Here is a 15168-nt window from a genome sequence, read left to right as displayed (position 1 = left end):
AATGAAAATTATCCCATAATTTACTCTCTCAAGCTATCCTAGGTGTATCTGACACCTGTATCTTCTTTCAGTCAAAGACAAATCTGGCTTTTCCAAGCTTTATAATGGTAGTGAATGGTACCCAAGACCAAAAAAGCACTTCCAACCATCATAAATATAATCCATACGCCTCCAGGAGGTTAATCAGCAAGCTGGTCGCCGCCCTGATCCTCTGAGCTACCGGCACCACCCTGGCTTCAGGTGAGGCGGAGGATTGCACCGGGTTCATACTTCAAAGTTCTCTCTACTTTGAGATGCAATCACAGATTGCACGCAGATCTCCTTCATGATTTCTCTCCTTTCCGACCACCATGCCCAGCTGTGAGTACCATACAACTTCCTCCTGAAATCGCTCCTCTGACCAGAACTACAGTACCCATCTTAACCCCAAAATTGACTGTTTCAGCGCAAGCCCTCATTGACTCTGGATCTTCAGGGAACTTCATCTCTCATCAACTTCTCCAACATCAAGAGGAAACACTGCTTCCAGGAATTAGAGATTCACACCATCCTTGGCAAGCCGTTGGACTGTGGTTGCATCTGCCACTTCTCCCCCACAGTGATGCTCTGCATCGGCTGCCTGCATGAGGAACAGATCTTGTTTATGGTGCTGGAAGGATCCACCACTGACATCATCCTGGGATGTCCGTAGATGTAAATGTCCCAACACGATCCCAACATCAACTGGAACTCTGGAGAGATACTGTAATGGAGTGAGTCCTGCTTTCATGTATGCCTGTCTCCGGTTGTCAAACCTCCTGTTCTTCGTCCCAAGTCCAGCTTCATCACCTCTCCACCCGTCGTCACCCTGAACTCCACTTCCATTGAAAGTCCTGAGACCGAGAGCAAAACTCCAGAGTACCGGGCATTCCAGACGGTGAAGTACAGCTATTTTCTTCCTCTGGTCCCTGCAGCGTTAGAACAGCTGCATGGGGCTCGCATCTTCTCCAAGTTGGATCTATGAAGCGCATATAATCTCATTCGAATACGTGATAGTGATGAATGGAAGACTGCCTTCGTAACACCATCAGGTCACTATTAATATGAATGAGGTGTTCCATGAGTTCCTCCGACGGTTTGTCATCAGTCAATAATTACAGTCTCCTCAGCTCTCCACTCACCACACTCCTTAAGAACTGGCCCAAGCCACTGTCATCAGCCATCCAGGCCTTCCAGAGCCTCAAGGAAACCTTCTTATCTGCTCCCATCCTGGTCCATCCGTATACAGATCCTTGGAAGTGGACGCCTCCACAAATATTGTCATTTTGCCACAGTGGCAGGGTGATCCTCCACACCTCACATCAATGTGCCTTCTACTCCAAAAAGGTGTCCCCGGTGGAGTACGACTTCAAAATTGGCAATCATGAGCTTCTGATGATCAAACTCGCCCTTGAGGAGTGGATTCACTGGCTGGAGGGAGCTAACCATCGCTTCAAAGTCATCACAGACCATCAAAACCTTGAGTACCTTCAAGAGGCCAAACGACTTAATCCCCATCAAGCCAGATGTGCCCTGTTCTCCACAAGATTCGACTTCATCTTCACCTATCGACCTCTGCAAGGCAGAGGCCATCTCCCGATTGCATCATCCAGAACCTGAATCTAGTTCTCCAGAACCTATTCTCCCTCCAGCCATGATAGTCTGTCCCATCCAATGGCCCCTCGACGATCAAATCCACCAAGCCACATGCTCCAAACCAGCTCCACCAGGAGGTCCTGAGGGACGGGTCTATGTCCCATCCTCTTCCCGCCTGTCGAATCCTCTCGCTCCTTCGCCATCTCTACTGGTGACACAGGGTATCTCCCGATACGTCAAGGGATGCTCAGTCTGCCCCATAACCAACACTCCATGCAAACTTCCAGAGGGTAAGCTGGTGCTACTACCCATTCCACAACATCCCTGTTCCCATGTAGGAATAGACTTCATGACAGATCTCACTTCTTTTCCACTATCTGTGCTTCGGAGAAGCGCGTTCACGCCATCTACGCTTAAAAATACATTGCACATCTACATGAGGTTGTATGGTAGGCTAAAGCTGTGGGTGCTTGGTATTTTAAAAATTCATAAAAAATAAATAAAATCAAATTGAAATCCAGATTCTTGTTCTACATCTCCCCAAGTACCACTGTGGTGATGTGGATGTTGTTTAACCGTTTCATTCTTTAATAATTACTTGCTAAAGACTATTTACCTTGTTACAGACATATTTAAAAATACATAAAGCCTACAGTTGTAGCCTACAGTTACTTTTCCAAGTTGTTATTTGGTACTGGTTATTTGTAGTTCAACTTGTTCAAAGTAAACAATTCCTTTGTTTTGTAGGTTGACATTTTTAGATGTATATTGTTTTATCTGAGACCTGTGATCTTGAAAAGATGCTGAGAAAGCGTTTGTTCCAAAATGTAATTTTTGTAATAAATTTTCATTAGTTTTAAAAAAAAATGTCATATTGGGTAAATACTGAATAGATGGAAAAAAAGAACGAAACGAAAATCCATCTGAAATTAGGATGACACCATCGAACCTTTTTGATGGAATACTGGATTGATTTGTTGAATTGTTGAGAAATTCTACCAGCCAGCGTAATGTAGATATGTGCCACAATAAACAAATGAATACTACAACCACTACTACTAATAATAACTTTTTCTCAATGGTGAAAATGCTGAATAATGATGATGACATAAGATTAATGATTAACAATCAAAATGTACAATTATATGGATGTTTTATAGTACATCACAACCAACCAGTTGTATGTGGAATACCAGATAAATAGTGATATTGGAAATGGCTATATAAATGTGCATTCAAATTAACATCTAAATATTTGTAAACATCAAGACTTGTTACACAAGGCAGAAGCAAAATGAGAAGTCTTTACTGAGCCAAACAAAACAACAGTCAGTATCCAAACCTCATGGTTATCCCAAAGCCAGGCTAAAGTATAAAGTCTTAGTTTTATTAGGAATAGACTTTGGCATTCATTTACTAAAGAATGAAACAGTTAAACAACATGAAAATCACTGGTATTTGGGAAGATGTATAAGAATTTGGTGGAGTTTGCAGAAATCAATTAAAATATGTCTACCGACACCAAGAGTCCACATCTTAAGCCTACCACACAGCCTCATGTAGACGCGCAATGTGTTTATATGCGGATGTTGTGCCAATTATATATCGGCTACAGTAAAAAGGGTGTGAACCATAGACTGTAAAAAAAAAAAAAAAAAAAAAAAAAAATTTGAACGTAGTTCCGCTCGTTATGTCGGAAGCGACAGATCACGGAAGCAGCAGTCTGTTGTCCATTCATTAAGGCTTTCTAACCCGTGAGAATAATGGTGCGTTCAAGTCATGTCGGAAAGATCGTATTTACGAGCAGAACCGACATGAACGCCACCATAATGTCGTAAATACCAGTGGGAAGCTCGTAATTTTCTTTAAGCTCCGATCTGTACGAGTTGGGGGCGTGTCAGTCAGAAACATAGCGAAATACCACAATAGACCTTTTTCACAAGAATCGGAAATCACGTGACGCAGGGTAAAGTTAGTTCCGCTATGCGTCTACGGCTATTACATTGATATGCTCTTTTCTCAAATATCGCTTCTTACCTTTTCTGTTTTGTCTGTTTTCCAAATAGCTTTTGTATAATCTACAAATAAATTATTTTCTACTTGTTTGTAGCTTATACAGCCACTCAGACCGTTGATCGAATTTACCGGAAGATGGATTTATATCACCAGCTGTCATACAGCAAAGGCTATGCAGCTACGCATTCAGCAATTTCCCAGATCGTATTACGTACTACGAACATTTATATAATTTAGTAATTAAAAAAATTAACTCCCAATATATACTTTAATGTGGGATATAAAGTCGTGAGATACATAATATTGTCGTGAGTTTAATAGCTACGTTTTAAAAAATATATAGCATGTCTCATATGGCATCACATCCCACATTCAAGCATATGTTATCATTAATCCTGATCAATTAAAATGATTAAACTAAGACATAATTTCCAAAACCACACTGTACACAACTATCAGTCTTTGCATGTTGCAAGAGCACAACAATGCTGCGCATAATACACACTTTAAGATGATGATGACAGGAAAATGAGTGAGAGATGACTGAAGTGTTTATATCCAGAAATATCATGGTGCGAGCAGTCCTGCTTCACGAATCAGAGGATCAGGCTTGTGTGATAAGGGATCTACCAGTCGATCATTTCCCCAGCACGTCGCTAAAAACACTCTATACATCTCATTATGTGCATACTATCCACCCTAAATAGTACTGAATATTAATAATGTCACATAGTATGCACGTTTAGACACAGACACTGTCTTTACAGCACATGGAGCGCGATAATGCACAGCCGCGCCAAACATACACGAAGAATATAACCAGTTTAACCGCCATCACTTCAAATTATTTATTAAATTTAGCTCTTAATGAGAGCTCTGTAGTCTCACCAATAATTCACCAAGGCCGTTCAAACATTTTCAAGACATTTAATTCGTAAAACGACTTTGATTCCCGAACTGGTTCTGATCGAGGCTATCTATCACTGTAACCGGAAAATCTTTTACACTGCGTGGCTCATTCCGGAAGCCAAAAACCCGGAAGTGTGAAAAAGGTCTATACCTGCAGGTATTTAGCAGTGACATTGTCAGGCTTTTCTATTTACAACGAAGTAAGCTGATTCCCAGCTAAAAATATGATAGCATCACAGTATAAAAATGTAATATGTAACAATAAAGTTTACAATGGCTTCATAAATGAATTAAAAAACATAAAAAAGCAACATACAACTAATGCACACAAGTGTTATTTTGTGTAATTAATTTAGAGAAGGCACACCGCCATTATACTCCGAGGAAAGTGACTTGAACGCACCTACCGTCGTACACACGACTTCCCACCTCGTAAATACGAACTTCCCAAGAGGACTTGAACGCACCATTAGGTAACATCGCAAAACGCATGCTAACTTAAGTTGTTCTGCTCGAAAGACTCGTAACGCAAGCTGTTAACACTATGCTTTCATTATTTTCTTTTCAGTATAATATAAAATATCCGTAAAGTTCTGAAAATACGCATTCACTTTTATATTATTGATTGTGTGTGTGTGTGTGTGTGTGTGTGTGTGTGTGTGTGTGTTTCTATTCTTCCAGAGGATGAACTGAGATGGACACTTCTGACAGTAGGTCAAACTAGGCTTTTTCATGGTTTTGGGTGTAACATGATTTAAGTTAATCTTTCAAGTTTTATTTTTAGTCTGTAAAGTAAAACTGCTTTTAAAACAAAAAGTTATGTCAAATCATTCTCCTCTCCTCAGCTGTGCACAAAGATTGTATTATTGTACCAAATAAGTGCTCAGGCTAGACGAACAATGTTAATACAGGGTTTTTGGGTGTCTAATATGTTTTCTTTGTCGTCTAGAGTTTCACAGTAAGGAGGACATTGTCAGATCTGATGCTGGGCCAAATGTGAGCGCTGCAGCTCAGAGTGGAAGCCATATTTCAGCACATGTACTCACTAACAATACAATAACAGGCGATGTCCACATCACACATAATGCACAAGGTAAGTGAAATGTGCATGCTGATAACATTGACTATAATAATTGTTCTGATAATGTATTGGGTATTTTCATGTGTGTCACAGGTCATATGCTAAAATCATTCTTCTATTAGAAAAAGGATCTACCAGATACCTGCTAATAAAATTATATTAATGCTTTATATGTTTTAGATTTAGCTGTTGACAATTTATAACTTATCACCATTTAAAGAAAGTTTGTCTAATTTTCTGCAGGTTATACTTGGAATCACCCACCCTCTGAAAATACTCAAACCTCAGGTAATAGATTCATGTCTTGAATGTTAATGTAGCTGCTACTTACAGTCTGCTCTGAAATGTCTTACTCTACTAGAATCAGAATTTGTTTTAAAATACACTAATATTGCTTATTTTATGTGTGGCAGGATCAAGATCTGTGATTTTAAAACATAAGACGCAGATCTGCACTGAGTATCGGTATGTGACCGAGTATAACTCACTGCCTGGTGAACATGTGCTGCTTTCTGAGCGTTACACACAACCACTGATCCTTAAGAGACATAGAGATCAAAAAGAGCGAGAATAAGAGATCTGCTCCAGTGGGGAGAGCTTCCTTGGCTCCAGGAGCAATGTTGACTCTGTCTGGGATCTGAACACTCTGTTTGACACAGATGAGCACGGGATCAGTCATAGTACTGTTATACTGCAGGGAAATTCTGGAAACGGGAAATCTTTCACTGTGCAGAAGATCATGATGGACTGGGCATCTGGTGGCCTCTACAAAGAGCGGTTTGATATTGTGTTCCACTTAAAGTGTAAAGAAATTAACCGCATTCTTGGCGAAAACAGTTTAGCGGAGATCTTGAGCTGCAGTTGTAGTTTAACATCAAATCAGATCTCACAGGTACTACAGCATTCACCAGAGAAGATGCTCTTCATCATCGATGGATTTGATGAGCTGAGACTCACACCGGATGTTTATGACATGTCGCCACACACTGATCTGCTTCAGAAAGCCCCAGCTGAGGTCATTCTTGGTGACCTGCTGAGGGGTCAAATCCTGCCAGAGTCCTTCCTGCTGGTCACCTCCAGATCTACAGCTACAGACACACTAAGTAAACTGCTCAAAAAACCTCAGCGTTTCTCTGAGATAATTGGTTTCTCTAAGAAGGGGGTGGAGGAGTACTTCCAGAAGTTTTTTCAAAATGAGGAAGTTTTCAGGAAGACTTATACATTTGTGGAGACAAATGAAACTCTCATCACTGCCTGTTCCATCCCTGTCATCTGCTGGATCATCTGCACAACTATCAAGGAACAATTCAAAATTGGTGCAGATGTAACAAGTGGACTGGGAACCATCACCTCCATCTACGTTGACTTTGTGTCCACTCTACTGGAGCATCACTGCCAGGGTTCGAGTCAGTCCATCCCGACCCTGCTGAGGAGTCTGGGTCAGCTGGCAGAGAGAGGGATGCTGGAACAGCAAGTCCTGTTTGATGGGAAAAGTGTTTATGAAACAGTATCAGACCCTGCTGGCAGTCTGTTCTTGTGCAAGTTCCTGTTTAAGAGAAGAATCCACCAGGAGACGATGTTCAGTTTCATGCATCTCAGCTTTCAGGAGTTCTTCACTGCTCTGTATTATGTCCTTCTGGATGAAGAAGAGTCCCAAAGGAAACTCACACAGCTATATTCCAGTGATAAAAACTCAAGTGATCATCACATTCGTCCTCCACGCTTTGCAGCTGTGGTGCAGTTCGCATTTGGTCTGCTGAACAAGGATGTGAGATGCACACTTGAAAAACATGGTCTCTTTGTTCATCCACAAACACAGGCTCATCTGAAAGAATGGATTTTGGAAGAACTTCAAAGTAATAACATGTATTCGAATAGAGCGGTTTTTTTCCTTCACTGTCTCTATGAACTTCATGAAGAGGACTTTGTGAAAGAAGCTATGGAAGCCTGGAACAGAATTAACACATATGGTGCAGACCTGAGAAGAACAGACTGCTGGTCCCTGCAGTACTGCGCTCAGTGCGTTCAGTGCATTGAAGAACTGTATCTTAACTCTGGTTCATTTGCTGATAGGCTTCGCATGATTTTGCCTTTTTTCTCAAAGTTCAAGAAAGTAACGTAAGTGCTTTGTTCGAAAGCAGATAATTTATTATATTTACATATTACATACTGTATAGTACATTACTGGTTGGTTAACTTTCATTTCTTGCTTGTGAATTTATTATATTATTTAAATGTATTTGTATACAGTTATATATTTTATACATTTTATAAATGTGTCGTTATGTTTTCAGTGTTTGTTATTGCTAGTTAACTTGATTATTTATTCATTGTGCTTTTGTTAGTTTATAAATATTTTTTTGTCCTTTGATTTGCAGCATTGATCTCTGCTCCATATCTAGAAAATCCCTTCGATCAATTGGCAAAGAGTTACACAGGTGAAGAAAAAGTTAACTGTTTTTTTTTTTCTGTTCATCAAATAGCAGTTTCTCATGATAACCAGAAAAAGTTATGTGTTGATGTACAGTGCACAGCATAAATGAGTACACCTCCTCTGAAACTTCTGAAAGTCAGCAATTACTCCATTACTTAGAAGACATGTTAGGGTTCTTTAGAGATATAATGTTCCAGCAAGTCTGCTTAATCAATTACCAAAGAAGCATGTCACAATTATTCAGGAAAATAAGATTTACTTATCAAGGTGATAAAATGTTGTGTAGCAAAAATGAGTACACCATCCTAAAAGTTACTAAATAAAATGAAATAAAAATGTTCTGGTGTAAATTTAAGGCAATGTTTGATCAACAAGTATGTATGTTGAAACAAAACATTTAAAGAGAAGTAATTTCTTGACCATTAAAAGTGTTATATAGCCCACTGAACCATTCTCACACTTAATGCTGACAACAATTGAAGCACTTGGGAGAGAACTGTCAGGATTATTTCACTTATTTCTCAGCACAAAAGAGGACAGTGATACAAGAGGATTAACAAATCATTGAAAATATAGCAAAAGTAACACAGAAATTCAAAAACTTGTGACAATAATCAGGACTTCATTTTAAGCTTTCCTTTAGGGATGAGGGATTTTTTTTCTAGACAAAGAGCAGGAGAAATACCAAGCGAGTGTCTCAGAGCCAGCAAAAGCTATGAAAAGAGTGACTGTTCATCCCACAGAGTAAGAAGCAGCCTGCAGAAATGACATGCATGGTTGTTGTTCTCACTGGAACTGCCTACTGTAGCCAAAGCACAATAAAGTCACTTAGCCATTTCCAAAGCCCATATTTACAAAATATAGATTCTGGGAATCAATACTCTGGTCTCATGAGACCAAATCGATCATTTTGGATCTAACAGCATCCAAAATGTTGTGGTGTTGCTAGAGGAGGAGTTCAGTGAGAAGTGCCTGGTTCCCACAGTAAAGTTCAGTGGTAGTAAAGCTCTTATATAGGGATGTGTGAGTGCTGAAGGTGTGAGGGAGCTGTGCTTTATCAATGCTGTCATGAATTCACACGCCACTGTGTAATTTAACACACAAACTTGAAACAGAAGATGTTACGCTTTCCTCATTCCCTGCATTGCTGGGCATTTTTTCAACATGACAATGAGGATATTCATTCTCCCAAGGTGAAAAACCTTCTGTGGACATGTATTGCACTCAGTCTTAACACTCTTGAGCGCCTGTGGGGGATTCTGTAGAGACGAGTTGAGCAACACTCCCCATTAAAGATCAGGGCATTTAAGGAGCTCATAATCCAGGAGTTAAACAGGACAGATGTGACAATTTGTCATGAACTTGCCAAGAAGGGTCAGAGCAGTATATTCAAAATTATGGAGGGCATACTAAGCACTAGAATATTATACATTTGTTGAATTAAAACTAGGGTGTACTCATTTATGCAATCCTTAATTTAAAGAAAAATTGGCTAATTTACTTATTTTATGGCTATTAATGACTGTAACAGAGTTCGTAGATTTTAGGAAGGAAGACGACAAGGGTCGGCTATGACTGCTGGCTGCTTTTATTTCAATAATAACAAAAAGGTGTGCAAACAGGCACAAAAACAATCATCAACATAAAGATGAATTCACTCCGTCCGCTCCAATCCGTCCTTGGGAGTGTGGCAGCCAGCAGTCCTTCTCTCTCTCCCTCACTCCTGTTTCTCCTGGCGTTAAGTACTCTCTCCACGCCAATTACTGTAACAAGAGACAGGTGTTTGTTATTTGCGCTTAACCCGCTCATCCACCGCGCGTCTCCTGACGCTCTCCCCCGCTGCAGCGTTCGCTGAACCACGCCCCCCTTGCCACATACCCCCACCGCCCGACTCAGGCCGGGGAGCCATGGTCCGAACAGAGGGTGAATTCCCATCCCAGGAGATAATAGCGGAGGGTGAGGACAGCCCACCTGATGGCCAAACACTCCTTCTCCACGGTGCTGTACTTAGTCTCTCTCTTAGAGAGCTTGCGACTAATGTACAGCACCGGCCACTCCTCACCCTCTATCTCCTGAGACAGGACAGCACCCAACCCTCGGTCCGACGCGTCAGTCTGCAACAAAAATGGGAGAGAGAAATCAGGAGAGTGAAGCAACGGCCCACCACACAGAGCAGCCTTTACTTGGGTAAAGGCCTGCTGGCACAGCTCCGTCCACTGGACCGTATCTGGTGCCTCCTTTTTAGTAAGAACAACAAGGGGCTGGTGAGGTCCGAATAATTAGGCACAAACCTTCTATAATATCCCGCCAGCCCCAAGAACTGTCTCACCTCCTTTTTGGTCTTAGGGCGCGGACAGGTCGCAACTGCTGCAGTCTTATCAATTTGGGGACGCACCTGTCCATGCCCCAAGTGGAAACCCAGATACTTTACTTCCACGCGCCCAATTGCACACTTCTTCGGGTTGGCCATGAGTCCGGCTCCCCTCAGCGACTTCAAGACCGCCCTCAAATGCTGCATATGCCGCTGCCAGTCATTACTAAATATGATGATGTCATCCAGATAGGCAGCCGCATATGCAGCATGGGGCCGTAAAACCCTGTCCATCAGCCGCTGAAAGGTAGCCAGTGCCCCGAACAGCCCGAACGGAAGTGTAACAAATTGGTGTAATCCAAACGGCGTCGTGAAAGCTGTTTTTTCTCGGGATAACGGAGATAAGGGGATCTGCCAATAACCCTTTGTTAAGTCCAGTGTCGAATAAAAACAAGCCGTACCAAGCCGGTCAAGCAATTCGTCAACCCGTGGCATTGGATATGCGTCGAATTTCAACACAGCATTCACCTTGTGAAAATCCACACAGAACCGGACCGAGCCGTCCGTCTTAGGAACCAAAACTATCGGGCTCGCCCAGTTACTGTTGGATTCTTCTATTACTCCCATCTCAAGCATCAATTCTTCCTGAACTACTTTTTTCTTGTGTTCAGGCAAGCGATACGGCCGGCTGCGAATAACCACGCCCGGATCCGTCTCAATATGGTGCTGAACGAGGTTTGTACGGCCAGGTAGGGGAGAAAACACGTCAGCAAACTCTGCCTGTAATTTGGTTAGATCAATGAGCTGGGAGGGCGAGAGATGATCTCCCCCTGGGGCCAGTTCGAGAGATTGTTTTTTTATATTCGCCTCTGGCACGAGATCATCCTCTCCGCTAATCACCGTCGCCAGCATCACTGATTCCCCCTAATTCCATTTTTTCAGGAGATTGAGGTGATAAATTTGACGTGCTCCTCTCCTATCTGAGCGTATTACCTCATAATCGAGCTCTCCAACTTGCCGTGTGACCTCAAACGGCCCTTGCCACTTTGCAAGTAATTTTGAACTTGACGTTGGGAGTAATACAAGCACTTTATCTCCCGGTGTAAATTTACGCAGATTGGTCCCCCTGTTATACAGCCGGCTCTGTTTGTCCTGGGCCTGTAACAAATTCTCCATAGATAGCCGCCCCAAAGTGTGGAGTTTTGTTCTCAGGTCCAGCACATACTGAATTTCGTTTTTAGATTGAGAAGGTCCGTCCTCCCAAGCCTCCCTTATGACGTCTAACACCCCTCTGGGCTGACGACCATAGAGAAGCTCAAAGGGGGAAAACCCCGTGGAGGCTTGTGGGACCTCTCGCACAGCGAACAACAAGGGTTCCAACCATCTATTCCAATTTTTGGCGTCTTCCTGAACGAATTTACGAATCATTGTCTTAAGCGTGCGATTAAAACGTTCAACCAGCCCGTCCGTTTGTGGGTGAAAGACTCTGGTCCGAATCGATTTAATGCCCAATAATTCGTAAAGTTCGCGTAACGTCCGTGACATAAACGCCGTGCCCTGATCAGTGAGGATTTCCTTAGGAATCCCCACTCGGGAGATTATAGAAAACAGTGCGTCAGCAACACTCTTAGCGGAAATGTTGCGGAGAGCCACTGCTTCTGGATATCGTGTTGCATAATCCACAATGACTAATGCAAAACGATGTCCTCGTGCTGATCGCTCTAATGGCCCGATGAGGTCCATGCCAATTCTCTCGAAGGGGACCTGCATTAATGGAAGGGGGCGCAAAGGCGCTTTTGGGGTGGCCGGTGGGTTTACCAACTGACATTCACAACAAGCCGTGCACCCCCTGCGCACATTCTCGTGAATGCCTGGCCCAAAAAATCGGGCCATGAGGCGATTTAGTGTTGTCCCCTGTCCTAAATGACCAGCCATTGGATTAGAATGAGCCGCCTGAAAAAGCATTTCCCGGCGGCTTCTGGGAACTAATAACTGGGTTGTATCTTCTTTTGTCTGAGCGTCTTGGGTCACTCGATACAACCTATTTTTAATAATTGCAAAATATGGATAGGTAAGCGGTTGTCCAGGATGGAGAGGCTGGCCGTCGATGGTACTGACCTGGTCAAACGCACGTTTCAGCGTCTCATCCTGAGACTGCTCCAGAGGAAAATCATCGCGCTCCGAGAAAATTAGTCTCTCGATTTCGCTCTGTTCCCCTGAGACAGTACCCAGTGGTCCCGGTTCAGTCTCTCCCGCCTGCACACTTGCGTTCTCCTCCACTGCATTTTTCTCCCAAGAAGCATCTGTACATAAAGCCCCCAATAATTCTGTGAACGCTGGCCAATTGGTCCCCAAAATTAACGGATGCCGGAGGTGCGGATTAACTGCCACCTCCACACTATGCTTTTGACCCCGAAATTGAATAATGACTGGCACAATAGGATATTCCACTATATCCCCGTGCACACACCGCACCTTAACCACGCGGCTATTATCCAATGCCCCAGATTGTATCAGGCTTTGATGGATCGAGGTCTGGTTACATCCTGAATCCACCAATGCCTGATAGGTACCCCCCTTAATACTCACAGGTATTTGGTACCACCCAGCCTGACCGGGGGCAGCCTGCGGGACGTCCGGGACCCGGACCTCCCCGCCGCTCCAGTGGCAGAGAGAGGGTTAAGCGGCTGACGTGGAGAGAGCGGAGAAACAGGAGCGGGGTCCAACCCGGCCGGTGGTAGTCCCTCCCCCCTGGGCGGGACTCGAGGCGCCGAGTACGTATGCTGGTTATTCCCGCCCCGCCCTCGGGGTAGCAGTAGCAGAGGGCGTCTGCATGGCGGCGGCTTCTGTCTTCCTTCCCAGGTTTCGGCACCAGAGTTCGTAGATTTTAGGAAGGAAGACGACAAGGGTCGGCTATGACTGCTGGCTGCTTTTATTTCAATAATAACAAAAAGGTATGCAAACAGGCACAAAAACAATCATCAACATAAAGATGAATTCACGTCCGCTCCAATCCGTCATTGGGAGTGTGGCAGCCAGCAGTCCTTCTCTCTCTCCTTCACTCCTGTTTCTCCTGGCGTTAAGTACTCTCTCCACGCCAATTACTGTAACAAGAGACAGGTGTTTGTTATTTGTGCTTAACCCGCTCATCCACCGCGCGTCTCCTGACGCTCTCCCCCGCTGCAGCGTTCGCTGAACCACGCCCCCCCTTGCCACAATGACATATATTTCTCAGTTTTTATTATGTTTAATATGTTTAATACATATTAGTTTTGCCATCTTTCCATGAATTGTATTAGTGATCATAAAGAAAATACATCTTTTGTATTTGTTCAGAGGGGGTGTACTCATTTATGCTGTGCACTGTATATTTCGGATAACTAGTTATATCGTCAATAACCATGTTCTGCCAGTACACATATTAGTCTTTTCCTGGCAAACATCTCACATGTATTTGGCCTGTTTGATCTGACAGTCTAATACCTTTAGATTATAATTATGGTAGTAATAATGCTGCTAAATTGGTGACCCCAAACAGATCAAACAATAAAGTGCCACAATTTTAGCTTCTTTGATTACTGCTGATGTAAATAATGGCTGATTCCCAACAGTTCATCAGTTAATCATAATAAAATAAAAGTTATTCTAAGGAATGACTTGTTGGTTTACAGCAACAACATTGTTATAATTTTCTTTTCTTTTTTTTGTACAGTATCCAAATATGTCCTCCATGGTACAGAAACCCAGAAGCATCTTTGCGATTACTCATTCTCACCTTTCCAAAAGAAGATCTAATCAACTTCAACTGGTTCAGACTTTCTCCAAAAATTCACCAAGGAGATTCAGATGCATTGATGTCTATTGTCTATTTCTTTCTCTAAACTGAGAAGGATAGAAATAGAAGTGGACTGTTTAAGTAAAATGTGGTCTGTTTGGACCCTCCAAATCATGCAGAAGTGCTCCAGTCTAACAGAACTCGTGTAAGACAAGAGATATGAAATCACCTTCTGTCCTATATGAATTTGTCTGATTGTGTAGCCCATATTTAAAGGGTTAGTCCATTTAAACTTGAAAAATTGTATTTTACTCGCCCTCATGTTGTGCCAACCCTGAATGACATTCTTTCTTCCTAGTAACACAGAAGAAGTTATTTTAAAGAATGCTGGTGTCCCAAACAGATTCAGATCCCATTGACTTCTATTGTGTGGTCAAAAAATAAAATGGAATTCAGTTGGAATTAAACTGTTTTCTTGCCTTATATTTGTGTTCTGCAGAAGAAAGTCAGTCATACAGGTTTTTAATGACATGGCGCTCATCCATTTAAATAGTAATAAAATCGTTCAAATGAATGTGCGAAAAACAAAATATAAAGTATGAAATTATCAGTCCCTAAAATATAATTCAGTTTATCTGTGTAACATATATCCACATCTAGGGTAAATGCTTACTTTTTACTGGAGGAAGGAGTCAAGATCTTGAAGAGGTCACGCACAAGACCAGCCTACATTACGACATTTCAGGGGTTTGTAATGGTTTATCATCATACATTTTGCATCAGTAAATGTCTTTTCCATGCAGTTTCATGTTGTCTAGTACTTTCAAACTTTAAAAAGGACTCAAAAACACCATGAAAGTATGACATGCAGCATATTCTATGTCTTCTGAAGTTGCATAATACCGTTTTGTGAGGAAAGCAAAAACAAGTTTGAGAATTATTAGTAAATTTGTTTTTCTTTACATCCTCTCTAGAGCTCCTAGTTCATTAGCAGTCAATAACACTCACATTGTGCCACACAAATCATT

The 15168-nt window shown here is 42.3% G+C and overlaps 1 pseudogene; it reads left to right on the top strand.

Annotated features, from left to right (window-relative positions):
• Positions 1-1672: 1672 nt before the first annotated feature.
• LOC137019879 (NACHT, LRR and PYD domains-containing protein 1 homolog) lies at positions 1673-14878 on the top strand (annotated as a pseudogene).
• Positions 14879-15168: the final 290 nt, after the last annotated feature.

Source organism: Chanodichthys erythropterus, chromosome 5 (assembly GCF_024489055.1).
Source record: "Chanodichthys erythropterus isolate Z2021 chromosome 5, ASM2448905v1, whole genome shotgun sequence".
NCBI classification, from domain to species: Eukaryota; Metazoa; Chordata; class Actinopteri; order Cypriniformes; family Xenocyprididae; genus Chanodichthys; species Chanodichthys erythropterus.
Note: the sequence above shows the minus strand (reverse complement) of the source record. Positions and strands in the feature narration are given on the sequence as shown.